General features: G+C 37.8%; 1 protein-coding gene across 4 annotated transcripts in view; it reads left to right on the plus strand.

Annotated features, from left to right (window-relative positions):
* The window catches only part of tnksa (tankyrase, TRF1-interacting ankyrin-related ADP-ribose polymerase a), a 99,653-nt gene that overhangs the window by 26,553 nt on the left and 55,207 nt on the right, over positions 1-17,893 (plus strand). The window lies entirely within an intron of this gene.

Here is a 17,893-nt window from a genome sequence, read left to right on the forward strand (position 1 = left end):
TAACAGCTGGTTTTTTTGTTGTTGTTTTTTTCTGCTGATCTCCTGCGCCCCCCTTGCAGTAACCTTGGTGCCCCACACTTGAGAACCACTGCCCTAGACAATCTCTTAAAACCCAGAGTCAACAATACCGGAAAACCCAGACCTACTCCCTTGTGTGTCTTTTTTTTTGTATTTTTGGACTAAGGAAGGAGTAGGATATTTGCTAGCTGAACAAAGTATTTTTTACTTGTTTACTTTCTTAATCCAATAGAAAAATAATTAATTTGATATTCTTGCCAATTTCTTTCCCAGATGAGTTTAAACCAACCAATAGTGCATATTTTTCAGTCTAATTTGAATGACCGCAGAGATTTTGTTCACGTGTTTTACTCTAGGTGAATATGTGGGTGTGCATACATTTAAATAAATCAGCATGCTTAAGCTATGACAGATCCAACTGTTTGTCTCTTTTTATTGTTTCATAATGCCCCACCTGTTTTTAGATATCTTTAAAAAAAATCACTAGTTTTCCAGCTGTCATACAGTCTATAGGATTACACAGAATCAGTTGTGCAAATGTAGTCTGCTTAAATCCTCAAGGGATGAAACTAATGCCTCTGACCTTAAATACCAAGAAAGTGAGGTTAAATCGCATTATAGGAAGTTTAATGAAGTGCCGATAGTCTCAGATCAGTTGGGCTATTGATGTATCCAGGCCCAGAGTGGCCATCAGGAGAATCGGGAAAATTCCCGGTGGGCTGCTCGTAATTTGGGCCGGTAGTACCACTTCGACACGAAGGCGGTTTTCACATGGGATCCGTGCACAAGTCTCTAGTTCATTTTCATTGAGAGACACACTGAAAGCAGCAAATCATTGGCTCTAGTGGCAAAGACAGTGTGCAAGCGGTGCTCATACACCCGAAATCCTGTCACTTGCATATGCACAGCTCTTCGTAGAGGTTATAGATATTATTATATGCCATATGTAAATATTACACACTGTAAGGCGAGCCTCATAACTTCTTCCCCTCCCCCGCTTTCTCTCTATACTTTACACACATGCGGAAGATGCATGTGTGTTACATTTGTGTGACTGATAATTGAAGTAACTAATCACACACCAGTTTATGAATGCATTAAAAAGTGTCATCTTCTCAAATTGGCAGATTGTGCGCATGCTCTCTCTCTCTCTCTCTCTCTCTCTCTCTCTCTCTCTCTCTCTCTCTCTCTCTCTCTCTCTCTCTCTCTCTCTCTCTCTCTCTCTCTCACACCCACACACACACGCTCATATCCAGGGAGATAGACCTAGCTACCATATACAGAACAGATAATAGTTGTAAAATAAAAGTTTAGGTGCTAGGTTTATATGTCCTTTTTTGTTTGTTGTTTTTTCAGTCAAAATAATGGTACATATTTTGAACTATCCATCTGTGTTTTTAAGAACTCAGTAAATCTGAACATTTTTGTAAGGCAATTAATCCTATTAATAAATGCATAATAAAAAAATCTTTGTCTTCTTTTAAACTAAAGTTGCGGCTGTCTCATAACCCCTCACACAAGCACTTGTCAATGCCGGCGTGTAACTGTGCGTTCACACCGCCGCCGGCGAGAGCATCAAAATTCGCTCTGGCTGCCCGGCCAACAACACTGTAGAAAGATTTGTGGACGCTCTGACATAGATCAAATGCTTGGTCTTTTTTTACATTTTTAAACTTTATTTAAAGGGGCCGCAAAGCAAACAAGCATGTTGATCGGTATTTGTGCAGACTGACCACAAGTATAGGGTATAAGTTAACCTCTTTTAAATGTGAAATTAATAAATTGATTGATGGAAAGAACATGTTTGCTAACGAAATATACCAATTAAAAGCCATTTGTGTGGTGTGGCTTATGTGTTCATGGTTAAGTGCTAGTCTAATTTCAACATGCAGCTTATAGGAGACATTTGCTAGCCTTGGTCTTTAATTAACATTAACATTCATTTGTGTGTAGCCTACATCACAATAACTGTGCTGCTTGAAGTATAGCCTTAATGCAATTGGTCAAATCGGTGTTGTTTTGAGCAAATGAATTGCATTCCCGCTGAAAAACAAGCATTCTAGAGCGAAAGTGTTGATAGTGTAGATATGGGTAAAAAAAAGTAGTATACACTAGATAAAGGAAAATGATTGGACCTTGAATTCTGAGGCTCGTCTTTTGTTTTTTTCCTTTCTTCCTTCCCCTTTACCTGTTCATTTAAAAGGTACTGTACTGTGAAAATAATTTTGTAAAAAATTATTTAATGTAAGCTTTCAAATAATAGTAGGGCATAAAGTCTGGATGATTTAATTACAAAATGCTGTTGGATATCATGTCACACTGCAGTATTTGTCAGCTTCCCAGAAGTATTTCATGTCAATTCCCCTCCCTGTACAACAGAGGGATAGATGCTCTGTCACATAATTATCCGTCCACCTATCTCACAGCAGACAGCTTGACTGCTCATTACTCAGAATCCGGAGTAAGAATACAGGACACAATAAACCACTGCTTTATTTTGTCTTTGAGAACATGGTTCTTTGCATGATGTCTTGACGTCCAGCCTGGTCTCCACTTGGAGAGGACAGATGGCTGGATGTGAACTGCTGCTTGACATCAGGTAAACAGCCTCAGCCATTTTTACAGCTTGTCAGGACATCATCTTTGGTCCACTGCTCTCAGGTGAGGTTCACCAGGTAGGGCTGAGTGGTATGACGATGGAGCATTGCAATCGCAGAAATGCCTCAACCTTTTTTTTTTTTTACCTCTTTTTTATGACAGCTCATTCAAACATTTTTCAAATGTATTTGTCTTCTATTTTTAACATGTGTTATATAATATGAAGCTGTTATGTACTGACGCCAGACTTATTATAATTTTTTTTTTATTATAAATAATCGTACCTTTTGGTATGCATCCAAGTTCCAAAATAATACAGCTGCAGAAATAGGAATTACCACTTGATTATGTAATATATAATACAATTCCTGCAAAATAGCTATATTGTGACTTATATATGCTGTTTTGGTCATATCACCCAACTTTACTTTTTTCCCCGTTGAAAATACGAACATGAAGTGTGTGAGAACATCAGTTATTTCTTTGCTTTTCAAGAGAGAACAGAACAAATCCCCATGTTTATTTTCTCACCAATGTTCTTTGAACTCCAATCCAGCTCTCTTCAATTCCATTTTTAAAATCCAAGGTAAATCCTGTTTGATTGTTTTTCTTTTATATATTGCCACCCTTTTTTCTAGACTTTAAGTTTTGGGGCTGCTCTTTTGCCTTTGCTAGCATGTTATTATGAACATATTTTCCCAATTTGAATCGAAAATGCCTCAAGCTGTTTTAAGAGCCCTGTGATGCATTGCAACACAAAAAAATCTGTAATGCAAACATCTTGAAGTGCTCTTAGCACCAACATAAAGAGGGGTTGTTTGTTTAATCTATTCAGCATAATATCTTGCCTCTCCCCGCCAGGATTTAAGCAGGAAAATAAAACTGGCTACAGTTTTATTTATAAGATTTACCTTTTGGTTGCAGGCAGGCAGTCTCTTCCCAGTCAATTAGATCTAGCAATTGATCCATAGCCTGTGCCCTGCTGGGTGGGTCAGATAATCCTTTTTATCCCACATGAACGTCTGACGCAAAGACCTTTCAGGTTGTGTTTGGTTACAGCATATTAAAAACTGTAAATCGTGACCAAACTCGGTCCTGTGGGCCACTGTCCTGCAGAGTTTAGCTCCAGCTTGCCTCAACACACCTGTCTGGAAGTTTCCAGTATGCCTAGTAAGATCTTGATTAGCTGATTCTGATGTTTAGTTGGGGTTGGAGCTGAACTCTGCAGGACTGTGCCCCTCCAGGAGCAGGATTGGACACCCCTGCTCTAGGCTTACTTGTAAACTGTAATCTGTCTATCCATCTTTCTTTCTTTCTTATAATTTGTTACATTTTTTTATTATAAATTTGAAATATATTTGTTCCTTGCCTTCCTTCTGTAGCTTGTTACCGATGAGTATTTTAGTATGCTATATTGGCAGAAGAATTCCCCTTCATTTATTTTCGTTAACGGACATGAACCGTTCTGAATGGTTTGAAATGGTTCTGGAACCCTAGGTTCTGGTGACTAGACCCATAAAGTGAGAAAGTTCCTTCATCTGAAATGTTTGTAACTTGGGAATTTGGTGTGTGTCTCAGACTGAGACATATTTCATTGATCTGAGGCCATTTTTACCCATGAGCTCAAGGACCAGCGTGAGATCTTTTTTCAGCCCACCTGTGGAGCTTCAGATCAAGGGAGTCTCTGTTTATCTCTGAATAATTAATGCTCTCCTGAATTATCCCCTCCTGTCTGCAGTATACAGAGCACCCAGAAGCCCAGCCACTAAGCTCCTCACATGGACTGAAATCCAAATGTAATTTATTATTTTTCTTGTGTACCTTTTTCCCTTCAGTGCTTTTAATGCAATGCAAAGACCTTGTTTTGTATGCAGCTTACAGCCACCTCACTTTCATTATGCTTTGATGCTTTGTGCAAAGACCTGAACATTTCATTGATCTGAATTTTATTCAACCTCTAGTGATGATCTTAGCTAAAAGCAGAATTGTATAGCTTTGTGTTTTCCAGCTCAACAGGTAGAGCAAGGTGCTGGCAACACTAAGGTTTGATTAAGGTTAAGGATTGACTCCCAGGAACCGCATCTACTAATAAAACGTATACTTTGAATGCACTTTTAAGACGCTTTGGATAAAAGCGTCTGACAAACGCATGGATGTAACAAGAGAATGCATGTAAGTAGTGTTTAGCATGATGTTCTCGCTGCTCAATCACTGCTGTCTCAGTTCTCTTCTACTCTGATCATGTCTAAATATACTATCCCAGCTCCATTTATACAATTTGGTTTTTTTTTCCCTCTAGTGTTTTACAGCTGTTAGATTTTCTTTGATAAAAAACACATTTCCTGTGGCTCTCTTTGGGGAAAAAAAAGAGGAGAACTCATTAATTTTTGCTGATAAAGCACCCAGACGAGCTTCGATAATGGGAGTTCACAGAGCCATTTTACAAAGAGGAATATCTGAGGCAACATTAACTTCAATTAATTACTTAGCTTAATGGTCAGAGCTTGCTTGTGGGCGTATAAAGCTGATCAATCCTCTTCACTGGACACTGGGCTGTTAAATCAGTGTAATCAGCCCCTCTGTCTGTCTTACTGGGCCAGACTGGTGTGTAATGAGTCTCTGAGTTGCAATTTTCCTATTCCTATTAAGATTTTATCATCAAGCAGGCAAAGATTTGTTCATTGTCTATCTTTATATTTCTAGCTTGAAGTCTAAAACAGCACTGCAATGACATCTTTTCTGCAGTTGGAGAAAAGGTAATACACTGAGATAATCCAAATATGTCAAATGATAAATTAAAAATCGGATTATTTACATAGCCATGTCTAATGCTAGGTTATTATTAGGGATGCACTGAAATTTCGGCCCCTCAGGTTTCAGTCTCGCTCTAGCAGTTATCACTGTGCAGTTTGACGCTCCTCTCAATATTCTGCTCTATGCACGTGCAGCGATCAGTGGTTCACGGCCCATGCCAACGCTCCACTCACCGCTCATGCTAGCAAAGCAAAGTCCACTCAAAAAAACTTGCTGACAGGAGATGTAGTAGTATTGTTGCTGTTTGCAGTAGCCCTGGTGTGTATAGCCATGCTGGGCAACGCTGGTTAAATGACGCTACCCTCTCGTTCACTGATCCGCTCCAATACGCTCTGCTCACATGCTCTGATGAGAATAGCTTTGTAGGACTATACTTTATTTGGATAATTAGTAGGGCTGGGAAAAAAATCGATTTGATTTAAATCGATTCGAATCGTAAATCAAGTTTTTTATAAAAAAAATCACAGATTTTTTTAGGGGGAAAAATCGCCCAGCTCTAATAATTAGTAAAAAATAAATCTGTTAAATCTGATTCTGTTGCATAGAATTGATTAAAGAATAATATATTGATTTTAATATTAATACATTTTCTGTCCAATTTTAGTATTACTTTCAAAAAAGTGTTTTTTATATTTGCTTCATTATAATGATTGAATTTCATTCAAATACTAATTCTCTTGGTCGGCGTTACGTCACAAATCATGTGACCTGCGTAGCAACAAGCCGCCGCCATGTTTGAAGGGTAAAACAAACCGAAGGCAAAGCCCGAGGCAAATCAAAAAGGTATCTATTCACAGAAGTTTTGCTGTGGATTTTGTCAGTTATGGCTACTAACGGACTACTTTGTATTAATGATGAATGATATCTGTGTATGCGAATGTATGTCGGTGGTGAGAAGTGAATGTAATAAAACACTCATGTTAAGTGCTTTGTGACTAGCTTGTCTGTTCCTCGACCTAAGCACTGGTATTGCAAAACATGCAGGAAAACCAAAGGCTCTTCCAGTTGACTCTAATTTAAAAGTAAAATGACGCAATATCAGAATCAGAATAGATTTTATTGCCATTTTCAATGAAAGGTTTCACATTTTGCTAATGACAAATAATAAACTATGGAAAGAGATAATTTTTTAAAAATAAAACAGCAAATTAGCACAACACAAGTACAGCAGCATAAATGGAGAATTTACAGATGTACATTAGCAGCAATGTGAGTATGGGCATACCACATACCACAGTGCAAATAGAGCAGTACAAATGGAACAGGTTATTCAGTTTACATTAGTCTGATACAGAGTTATTAAGTGTTCATGATTTGTTCAAATGTAATTCAGGTGTTGTTTACATAGAGTATTATTTTATTATTTAAAGTGTTCATGGCTCTGATACAGAGTTATTGAATATAAGTAAAAAGTAAAAGTATTTCTTAAGAGATTATTGTGCAGGATTTTGTTTTTAATCCTTTGAATCAAACCAGGACTAAAACCAGGTCTAAACCAGATCTAAACAAGGTCTAAATGGTGATGTAGGCCACCATAGCTTTGTGCTGTGTGAACTAACACCTCTTCCAATCGCCTGGAGCCATTTCTCTCTCCTTTCTGGCTCAGTTGCCTCGCTAGGAATCAAATAAAAGGAGAGGTCACTCCTTTTTACGCTGTTGTTGGTGCAACCAACAACACAACAGTTTTTCGGCATGATTTGCAACCAAAGGGAAAGAGCTCGGCGCTCGTTTGTCTTCTGCTTCGTGTTGCTTAATGGCGGGCGCTTGTTTGTTTTACCCTTCGCAGCGTTGCTATGCGCGCAGTGCATTATGGGAGTACAAGTCCCGGATGTCCGACCTCGAGAATACAATTATACAAAAGAAAAGCTCAATTAAAATAATTTAAAAAAGCATTTTTGGTTTCGGTTTTCAGCCAAGTGCAATCAAAATTTTCGGTTTTGGCCTAGAATTTTATTTCGGTGCATCCCTAGTTATTATAATTGTTAATTTTGTTTATGGGTGTTTCTTTAACTTTAAACACTTTTGGACCTGTGACCTTTTTAGACTCCTAATTCTTTTTAAACATAATTAAACTTTTCTCACTGAATAGTTTGATTCATTTGTCTACTAACATGCCCAACAGTCAATAAGAATAAAAAAGAAAATAAATGAATACTTTTTTATACAGATCAGATGCATTAAAATATTACATTCATAACCATTTTCATCATTGATAACAATAACAAATGTTTTGTATTATTCATCAAATCACTTCTGAAGGATCATATGACACTTCAGCTTTGTCATCACATAAGTAAATTACATTTTAAAATATATTAAAATAGAAAACGGTATAGACTATTTGTATATATGATCTAATGATCATTGCCATCACATAAAATGTATAAATATTCATTGTATTTCATATTTATTAGTATTCTGTATTCTATGCTGGAAATTACATTATTTAAAAAAATTCTGACTGATCATTTATGTATCCTAAATATAGACAAAATATTTTTGCACATTAAGCATCGCTTTAGAAAATTGCTTGATTATGCATGAAAAACATTGATCACATTTACTCTTTTTTTTTTTCTTCACTATTTTTGTTGCATTCATTTTTTGGTAATTCATATTTTTTGTGATTTACTTTTTTTCATAGTTGAAAATGGAAATTCTTAGTCTGGGACACTGCACAATAATCAATCTTAACATACATAAAAAAGAACAATGAAGGTATATTAAAATGTTTCCAAGACCTTTATATAACAAATGCTTGAAATTTGGTAAGTCAGTGCCGACATAGTATTTCAGTACAGATTTTATGCAGAACCACCTCTGTGCTGTTTTTGAAAAATTGACATGTCTTGAGGTGCTTAATGTTTTCCACATATCAGATTTGGTTCTATACCTGGATTTCTTGTACTGCAGTCTTTTATCTTCCTCTTCTTGTAGATTCCTGCTAGATTAGCCCACTTCAGGCTTATATACGTGCAAAGTCTTATTGATCCTGACAGTACATGCTTGTGTTGCGCAGATCTCATTTGACGTCCAGATTAGCCAAGGTCAGATATAGATCCACGAGGATATCATTAACGTAAAGAGCCCAGGCTGCCAGTTCACATTACCTCAACCAATATACTGCAGTGTTTCTTAGCTTGCATAAGGAAAGCAAAGTTTAATGTCTGACTGTGATGTTACATAGACTTTGATTTTTTTTATTTGAAAGTCTTTCCAAGTTCTAGCAGCAGCAGCAGCTAATTACCCAGTGATCTGAAATCAGGTTCTTGTGGTGTTTACTGAAGGAACCAGTGGGAATGCTGTATGTTTGTATGTTTTTGCCCGCTTGTGTCTAAGTAAAAGGAGAGATTCAAAGAGCATTAGTGTGGCAGAGATGTGTGTCGTGGGACTCACACTGCCCCCCTGTGGGTGAGTCTCAGGGTGAGCTTTTGGACAAATATCAGGCTGACAAAACAAAAAGCTTAGACAACATGCTCACAAATTATATCCTACTGGTTCCTATCAGTTTGCTTTCATTAGTCCTCTTTTCAGTAAGTTCTATTAGGAAGGTGTCAGAATAGTGGCTACAGATATAATGACGACGCTCAGATGTTTAGACCATAATTCGCCACCTTGCTTGTGTGTAATTCAATGATTTAGTCCTTGAATGCAAAGCCTTAAATGAGATGTCTGTAGTCCTGCATACAAATGCCATCTCTTAAGGAAGTCATAGACCAGTAAGTGTTCACATTGTTATTATGATTAGCTCCCAGAGGGAGGTGCTGGTTCAGTCTCTTCAGCCTATGCTTGCCTCAGACACTCGCATAACAGAGTCTGCGGCAGGAGCCACAGCGTATTTAAGGGTGCCGGACACGTTTTGGTTTTTCTGGGAAAGCTGCCTGTTTCCGGGCAGGTGCTGTTGGCTTCCCTGACAGTTCTTAGGAGCAACGAACAGATTAGCAAGCAGCGTAGTGCGTATAGTTGAGCTAGGGTTATGCAGTGAGGCTCCTCAAAGCCAGAAATGTTAAATAGGCCCTCTGTTGCCCACAGCTCAGGATGCCTGCGGTGTCAGGGCCAGATCACCTTCGTATACCGGCAGACAAAACAGTCAGCAGTAAACAAGCTAAAACCCGTCAGAAGAAGCGGGGGCCGCGCAAACGAAGAGAAAGTCTGAGAGAGTCTGATCTGAATGGAATTGGCAGCAAAGGGGTTTAAGCTGAAAAGGTCATAGCTCACCTTGCCTTTCAGAGCGTCTCCGACAAATTATCTTTGAAGTCGTTTGCACATTTGTTCATGGAAATCAATTGAAATGCAATGACAACGTCAAAGTGTTGGTGTGATGGGTTTTTTTTTTATGACCCATTTTATTAAGAAAGATTTTCTGCACCTTCCTTCCGCCCTCCCCTATTGCTTTATTCCTCATTTGGTGGGTTTTTCACTAAGTCCTTTCTTATACCGAGTATGAGGAGGATAAACCTCTTATTGCGGCAGGAACATAATCCCTTTTGCATGCCCACAGCGAAAGTATATTACACACCAGAAGTGGAGCAGATACATCTGTGACTGTGTATGGCACCAGGAACCTCCCACATCCCATGATCATAGTAAAAAAAGAAGAAGCCTGAAACACTTTATTTGATATTCAACCCACTATCATGTGGTTTACAGGGTTTCAGAACCAGAAATGCATAAAATCCAGTATGTAGATGATTCAGGGTTTTATTCACCCTGAATGCTTGGATGCTCAATCACAAAACTGTTTGTTAGTCTATTTCGTACATTAAAAAAAAAGAACCTGACCTGACCGGTTCTGACCTCTTGTTCACTGCAGTGGTTATTGTTTAGCCTTGCTGCTCAATTTGAAGAGGCAGGTTCAAGTCCGGCATGCGTTGTGTCAAATCAATGTCTCCTCTTTCTGTCTGACAGTTTCTTATAAATTTGAACTTTCACTGTCTAATAAGAGGCTTAATTATATAGTTCACTCAAAATGAAAAATCTGTCATTTACTCATCCTCATGTTGCTCCAAACCCAAGTCTCTCGTTCATCTTCGGAACACATATGAACCATCCAACCAATGAAAGTCCATGTTTGTAAAGACATTTGTAAAACTACTACATATGAATCAAGCGTTTTAATCCAAGTGTTTTGAAGAGACATAGAGCTCATCAAAATCATAAATGGAATGTTGATTGACAAGCAAGCACATTTAAGCTTTCATGTTACCATATTTGATGAGCTCCATGTATAAATAATAAAGGCCCAATTTAAATCTGTTCATCATGTAAAGCAACTGTCTGTAGAGTCTGTAGAGACTATTCATATGGATCACGTTTACAATCTCTTTTTGTATGTTTTTAGTTTGGTTGCATGGACTTTCAATGGGGAGACAGAAAACTCAGGTTTCATTAAAAATAACTTAATTTGTGTTTTGGATATGAATGAATATGAATGAAAGTGTTTGGAACGACATGAGGGTGAGTAATGGATGTCTGAATTGATGATTTTATTTGGTGAACTATCCCTTTAAAGCCCTTCCACCATAAAAAAAAAAAAAAAGAGTAGCATTCCCAATAAGTGTAATGTTTTGGCCATAGTTCGATTAGTTTTTACTTGTGTGAAAGTGTCATTTGAAAGAGCCTGAAAATAAACTGGCTAATGGACTTTCCAATTGGATATATTTTAAGGGCCACCCATTTTCACTGTTAGATGCTCATGGCCCGTCACTTTGTTCTCCACTGTGTGACAAGCCTGCCCTCCATCCCTGACAGCTCATTGATTACCGTGGTGTGCTGCCTTTCGATCGGCTCCCTGATGAATTCTCTCAACCCTGAGATCCTCCCTCCCAAGTTTTCATTTGTCTTTATCTATCAGAGCATTTCTCTGGAGGGTTACCATGAGAACATGCAAATTCCGTTCTGCACCATTGGCTGTCACCTTTCCTTTTCTTTTGTGGCATAAACACTCAGTGATGGGTGCAACTATTTTGCAGCGTCTTTCCTGAAATGACAAATCAGCCCACACTGATAATGGCACAGAAAGCCTGACAATGGAAATCATTGGGAGATCAGACACCTTGCCAATTGGTCTAGCTGATGTTTTCCTCTTCCATGACGGAGAAGAAAGCGATTCATCTTCCCAGGCTATCTGTTGCCCTTGGTTGCTATTATCACTGAGCTGTAATTGCCTGGTTTTACACATGGCTGAGTGGCTTCCCGGCCTGCCTGTAATAAAACTGTAGGCAGAAATACAGAAGACATGGGGAGAAGAGAAACTGAAATAATGAGCTTAGTTATCCAACCCTCCAGATGCAGGATAAAACAACTGGAGAAGAGTGGGGGTCGCAGCACGTCCTGATTTACTCTGTTGTTTGATGATCTCTGGAGAGGTTTACATTCTTATGATTGGCCGGGTTGAGTCTTTGGCAGTGATGCAATGGCAAAACCATAGAGAATAATTTTTTTTTTTTTTTTTTTGCCAGGGTAGACAGCTATCTCTAATTGTTGTCTTGCTGTGAAATGGCAGTTCCTGCTGTGGGTAACCAGCAGTGATAGAGCAATATTGTCTAATTAACAGGCATGTTAGCTCTCCCTTGTGCCCGTTCCAAAATCTACCAACAGCCTTGTCGATGTATCCTGCACAATGCACATATTCTACTGTTGAACATTTGTAGTTTATTTAGAGTAAATGTTGTGTTAAAATCATATAATTTTAGGTACAATTTTTTAGTGTTTTTTAAAAAAAAGTCTAGAATGCCTCACCTAGTCTGCATTTTTTTAATCAAAAATATTGCAATTTAAAATAACTGTTTTCTATTTTAATATATTTGAATTTTTAATATAATTTATTCCTGTGATGGCGGAGCTGAATTTTCAGCAGTCATTACTCCAGTCATCTGAGTCACATGATCCTCGAGAAATCATTCTTATTATAATCAATGTTGAAAACAGTTGTGCTGCTTAATCATTTTGTGGAAACTGTGAAACTTTTTATCGGGATTCTTGATGAATTGAAAGTTCAAAAGAACAGCATTTATTTGACATAGATAAGGGTGTTTCCAAGGTGGCGGCCAAGTAAACTGACTTGGCCTAATTGGACTTCAGGACACCTCAGTTGTTATGCATTGAACAACATCAACATAATTGCTTGGGAATCCACACAGGTAAAAATTGACATCCCAATATGGGGAAAAACTATTTAAGATTCTATCCAAGCTGTGCATGTCCCAGTAAAATCCTTTAGGGCTCTTGATGTCTGAGAAACACACTTTCTGTGGTTAGCTTATTAGCTTATGTGCTGCTTATTTACTTTATAAAGCCATAGGCTACCATAGAAGCAATATTTGGAATTATGGTTATATTTAATAATTTTTTTTTCTGGTATTGAGGACGTGAAATTGATGTCCTGACTGAATGGGAGTGATACCTTATGGCTCAAACCCTAAAACATTTTTCTCTTTAATGGCTCATTTGGGGTATGCCAAGGTTTTGATTGACAGCTAAATTCTCCGGTGTAGCCAGAGGAGAGGCAAGGGCTCAGCTGGATTGTTTTCCGTGGCTTAGGTTCCAATTCCCAGCTCTCCGTTTGGCAGAAGGGATCCACTTTGCCGTCAGTAAACTGTGACCGTGTCTCAGGGCTCTGATCTTTTAATACCTAGTCCCAAGAACTTTCCATTTGGAGTCACTGATCCAAAACCAAAAGGGGGTTTTCACCGTGTTTATATAAATTGCAGCCCACAAAGCAATAATTTGAGTTGCAGGTCTTGTCAGAGGCATCATCAGTCTTTTGCTTTCAGCTGTGTGGTAGTGCACTTGGGTCTCTCTTGCCTAGAGTTGTGAGTCATGAGTTATATTAACAGAAGGTGAATTTTGTTGTTCTTCTCAATATGGTTTATTTCCTCAATAAGCATTGGGACTGAGCTGCACATTTGCCAGATAATTGGAAGAATGAAGGAGTTTGCTGGTTAGTGCAAAGCTGTGACTGCTTATCACGCCATATTGTGTAGATATATACTCATGGAAAGGAATAAAGGATAATATGATTGCTATATATTTAGATTGTTTGTTATAAAAGATTTATTTAGTTAATTGTGCTTTGTAAGATGTCTTTTTGCAGTCTCTCTCTCTTTCCCTTCAGCTGAAATGAAGCATGGCCCTTTAATGGGTTGCAGAGTGCCACAAACTTTACCCATAAGGCTCTTCCTGCTGAATATCAGCTACTTTGTAAAAATACAGCTCAAAAGCTTGTTAGAATGAGATGAATGGAGAAAAAATCAATGCAATGCAAATTTTGAGCGGGGAGAAGAAAAAAAAATGTTGGAGGGAAATTTTTGTATCACAGCCGCATCTTTGTCTGACAATATGTTTATACAAATGTGTTAGATAGTTCAGTGTTGCCTTTGAATAATTAAGTGGGCGGAATTAATTTCATGGATTAATGCAGCAGAAATGAATATAGCTTAGCCTATATTTATGGTTGCAAATTTGTTAGAAATGTGCTTGCTTTTTAGATAACTGAATATGGCATGTCTAGACTGAATCTTGTTGCAAAGTTTCATGCGGACGCTAAACATGTCTTAAAGACTCCATGAAGACGGGTGTATTTTTTGAATACTATATTAACAGCTAAAAATATGACAGAAACATTCAGAAAATCATTTAAGATTGAAATGAGGTTTTAAGACTCCTCAGTGTTATGAAACACGTGTGCTGCTGAAAAACACAGTGTAGGAAGCGGAAATTAAGCTAATCTCCCAATGTTTATTTTGGCTCCAGAAAGGAAATTGTGTGGTGCAGCAAACAGGATTTGCCCTCCGTTTCCCATCATATCTCAGCAGAAGTGTGTCTGTTAAGCAGCCCTAGGATTACGTGGAGAACACCTTTACGATGCAACACCACCTACCCGTCCTGTTCAACCCTTCTTTCTTTGAGCCAGCTAGGCAGGGGTCCAGTCGCCCTGACCACACGTGCCGGTTCCCTCTAACCTTTCCTCACTCACAGTTGTGCACCACACAAACAACTCTCTTCACAGCAAGAGACTGAAGTGCACTCTATCAGTTTGCCAAGTGCACTTTATCAGTGTGTCGGCCCGAAAATCAAAGGCAGGTCATTTTTCCTCAGGCTGCGCATGTTTACTTTGAGTTGTTGCTCTCACACCCACCCACACAAATATATACTGAAATTCAAGCAACCGATGTACTCATGGTTCAGTTGGAGAGGCCTTGCTTCAGTGGTGGTGTTTGAAGAGGGAGGAAATAATCATTTGTGCACGTCCTGAAGGGATAGACTGGCAGAGATTAAAAAAACAACAACAACAGATATATCCTTCAATGAATTTGACCATTTTGTGTTTGTCGTTGCAATACTTTAGGATAAAAAAAAAACAAAACAATATATATATATATATATATATATATATATATATATATATATATATATATATATATATATATATATATATATTTATATATTATTTAATCAATTAACAGTTTGTTGTTAAACTATACATTAATGTCAAGTATTAGGTTGATACTTCATGACTTTATAATCATATGAGAACAGATTTTTCTCGCTTCAAATGCACGTCCTCCATATAAGATGCTACTTGCACTACCATTCAAAATTGGGGGCAGTGAGAACATTTTTGAAAAAATAAGTCTCTTGCTCACCGATGCTGAATTTATTTAATCAAAAATACATTAAAACCAGTAATATTATGAAATATTATGACTAATTAAAATAGCTGTTTTCTATTTTAATACATTTAAAATGTAATTTATTCCTGTGGTGTCAAAGCTTAATTTTTAGTAGCCATTACTCCAGTCCTAAGTGTCTCATGGTCCTGCATAAATCATTCCAAAATGCTGATTTTATTATTATAATCAATGTTGAAAGCAGTTCTGCTATTGAGTATTTTTGTGGAAAATGTGATCAGGATTCTTTGATAAATAGAAAAGTCAAAAGAACAGAATTTATTTTAAATAGAATGTTTTTAACGATGTAAACTGACAATTAATTTAATGGATTCCTGCTGAATAAAAGTATTAATTTCTTTCTTTCAATAATAATAAAAAAAATCTTGCTGCCCCCAAACTTTTGAACAGTAGTGTATGTTTTGAGCTCTCACTTCTGAGTGGTAAAGCAGAGGCATAGCATTTTTAATAATATTTGCCTACTGGGATTTGATTAGATCAGAGGAACATCACAGAAATTTCTCCTAGGAACATCAGAGAAATTACACCTATTATTATATACTTGTATCAGTGGGGTCTCTGTCCAAAAGTCAGTCCAACTCCAATATCATGCTGGTGAGTTTTGCACTACTCGCATGTACTTCAGAATAATGTATAAATCAATCTAGATATTTTTTTCCTTTTAGCTTTTGGGTAAATATGCATCCTTTTCATGCAGAGAGAGCATCTGACTGCAACAGTTCGACTAGACTAATAGTGTCTCTGATGCTGTTATGAAAGATTGCTAAACTTGGCAGGCAGCTCGTTAATAGTCTCTGAAGTCGTGATATTATTTGCCTTACCATCTGTGGTGTTTTCTTTTCTTTTCCCTCTCTTTTTCTTAAAGCTCTCCTTCCTGTCAATAATGTCGTTTAGCGCTCTGAAAGTGATTTGTCCCGGGGACATTCAGTGGTTTAATACTGACTAAGCAAGAAAAACTCAGTACCAGACCAGGACGTGACAAGATTTCAATCCCGGATCATTTTGCCATCGTCAAGAATTGTTGTCTCCATCTCTCATGCCATGCTTTAGATTGTAACAAAGTGAAATTTATGATATCCATTAAACACGCTCTATAACTCGGGTCATTTAGTCTTTCTCCGGGGTTGGGATTGATTTGCGCCAGTCAACAGTCAGACACCAAAAGGGCATTTAGAACTGTTTTTCTGGGGTGACTAGCCACCTTCTCCTCTATGCAGGGTCCAGAATTAACACTTGCCAAACACTAAATACAAATTCCTAAATAAAAGATGCACGTTAGTGATCGATAATTTTAATAGGAAATGGAATATTGCAAGGTTTAAGTTGGCCTATTAAAATTATATTAACCCATTAATTACCCATTAATATCAATGTATACAACCACAAAATGTATAATTCTGGAAAGAACATTTAACATATTAATAAATATTTTTTATAAGTTGGCTTTATAAGTGTTGTTTATAAGTTGATGTATTAAGTATCATGAATTAACAAAGTAATCAAATTTAACCTTGCTGTTTAATGTTACCTGTGGTTCAAATAAAAGGCATAGAGTCTACTAAAGAAAACATTTGACATGGCTTGTTCGTACCAGATTTTCCCCCAGTTTTTTTTACTATACTATTTTTTTCTCCAAATTTTCTTTGTTGTGACACCTGTGTGGAATATTCCTCATTTAACCACAAAAACAAATGTATGAGGAACAAAATCCTAATGTATCATTGTGTTTTTGTCACAGTTTTACAGAGTGACAGTATATAATCAATAAATTGAATTAACATTTTAACGTAACATAATTTTTTTTTAGACATGTCACGTGTGAGCAGGATCCATGATCAAAATGCTAACAAATCCGTTTGTCATTAATATACAAGGGAAACACTTAATAGTTCCACTGTTGTGGATAGAAATATATATTGTTTATAAAAACTATGCAAAATACAGTTTCAAGCACAGTAAGAATATTTATGGCCTACCATTGGCAAAATCATAATTGTCGACTCTATGAGTGTTTGTTTTTGTGTTTTGTGCGCTGCGCGCCATTAGGATCTCTCTGTAGGGGGGACATCAGGCTTGGAGATTGGCCGCCCTCTCGGTGAGAAAATGCAACTGATGGCCTGCCGAGCACATGAAGCTTCCAGGCATGCCTTTTTCGGTTTTATTACCATCCTTCCCTTTTGTATGCGACTGCCACAAAACGCCAAACAAGCCCTACTCAAAGCAGTTTGTTTTAGTCATTTTGTTGTTCAGCCCCATATGTCATGATATCCATCTCTCCACAACATTTTCACATGCCTTTCTGCTGCTTTTTCTGCTCCCTCCCTCTTTCGCCCTGTCTTTTTGCATCCTCCCCCCCCTTATTCCTCACTTCTCTTGTCTCCACAAGCCTGTGTAGAGAGCTAGAGAGCAAGAGCAAGCACATGTGGGGGTGGGGAGGAATCACAGCTGAATTAGTTGGTTCTCTCCGATTGGTTGAGAGGCTGGGTATTGTGGGTAGGGGGGAGAAAGCGGGGCGGGCGACATTTGTTTATTACATATTTCCCCCCCTCTCTTATCTTGTGTTATCACGGCAACAGCTCCTCCTATACAAACATAAAATTGACAGTGGAGGGGAAGTATCGGGCTCACTGTATACAAGGGGAGGGGTGTGTGTGTTTGTATATATGCATGTGTGTGTGTGCTGTCTGTCTGCCTGAGAAAGAGAGCCATTTAATTTGTGGAGTGAGCAGGGATATGCGTCAGTTCGTCCACCGTATCCTAGACACTGCCGA

The sequence above is a fragment of the Squalius cephalus genome, assembly GCF_949319135.1.
Source record: "Squalius cephalus genome assembly, chromosome: 17".
NCBI classification, from domain to species: Eukaryota; Metazoa; Chordata; class Actinopteri; order Cypriniformes; family Leuciscidae; genus Squalius; species Squalius cephalus.